We start from the raw sequence: 1,601 nt of genomic DNA on the forward strand, positions 1-1,601 counted from the left end.
GACTACACTGAGGACAATGGGTGGTGGGACATTCAAGCATTGGGATACACATTTAACAAAAGCCACCTGGTTAGTCAACACTAGGGGATCTTTCAATCGAGCTGGCCCTGCCCAGTCAAAACGTAGATGGAGATAAAGTCCCTGTTGTACACACAAGAAATACGCTGGGGAAGACAGTCTGGGTTACTTCTGCCTCTGGCAAGGGGAAACCCATCCGTGGGATTGCTTTTGCTCAAGGACCTGGGTGCTTGGTGGGTAATGCAAAAGGATGGGGAAGTCCGATGTGTACCTCAAGGGGATTCGATTTTGGATGAAAATAGCCAATGAACTGAATTGTATGATGTTAATTGTTATATGATATTGTATATCATTATTTCTATGGTTGCTATCAATGGTATAGCAGTAAAAATCACCCAGATTAATGAAGAATGACCTCCAATGAAACTAAGCAGAGTGCAACGATGATAGAACCAGATGAGCGCAGCAATAATGGAATCAGAACTGGCTTCAGGATGCAACAGTCCAGCACCACACACCATCTCTCCTGCCCTGAAAGACTGTTATGACAGATGGAGCCCAAAGTCATGGACTCAATGAACTCAATGGACATTTTAGAGGGATGGCCCATAGACTAAGGGAATCATATCTCTGTGTATATATAGGGAGAGATAAAGCGACAAGAAAGGTGGTGGTGATTAATCGGAATGTATTGAAAAATGTGAGACCTAAGCATGACATAGATGGTATAGAATAAGGGGTAGATACTGTCCTGGTTTCGGCTGGGATAGAGTTAAATTTCTTCCTAGTGCTGTGTTTTGGATTTAGTATGAGAATAATGTTGATAACACGCTGATGTTTTCAGTTGCTGCTAAGTACCCTGCTAGTCAAGGACATTCAGCTAAAAAAAAAAAAAAACCAAAAACGAAAACAAAAAAAAAACAAACCCAAAAACCCACAAGCACTGGGAGGGAGCATAGCCGGGATAGCTGGCCCAGCTGGCCAACGGGGTATTCCATACCATGTGATGTCATGCTCAGTATATGAATAGTAGGCATGTTCCAGGAAGTAGCAATTGCTACTTGGTTATCGGTCAGCGCGGGTGGTAAGCAATTGCATTGTGCATCACTCATTTTGATATTCTATCATTATTTTTCCTTTTCTGTTTTATTAAACTGTCTTTATCTGAACCCATGAGTTTTTCTCACTCTTACCCTTCCGATTCTCTCCCCGTCCCTCCGGGTGGTGGGGGAAGTGAGCGAGCAGCTGCGTGGTATTTGGCTGCCTGCCAGGTTAAACCACAACAACTTCAACAGCCACAAATCCACTACGGTCTAGAGTCTGTATAAAATTTTGCCTTTCAGTAGTCTTCCTATACCTGGCTTTTATGTAAGTTTCTTTCAGGTACCAGTATTTCCAAAACAATGATTGTAGGAAAAATAGAGTACACAATTGCAAATGACTGAAGGTGGTACAATCTTCTCCTGCCCACCCCCCTTCTTTTTTTGGGGGTGGATAGGGAGTAATATTTCATAAGTTATTTTCAAAAGTAATATAATGAACAGACACTTAGGCTTAACAAAGAGGCTCTGTTTACATAAGTA

Source organism: Calonectris borealis, chromosome 2, assembly GCF_964195595.1.
Source record: "Calonectris borealis chromosome 2, bCalBor7.hap1.2, whole genome shotgun sequence".
NCBI classification, from domain to species: Eukaryota; Metazoa; Chordata; class Aves; order Procellariiformes; family Procellariidae; genus Calonectris; species Calonectris borealis.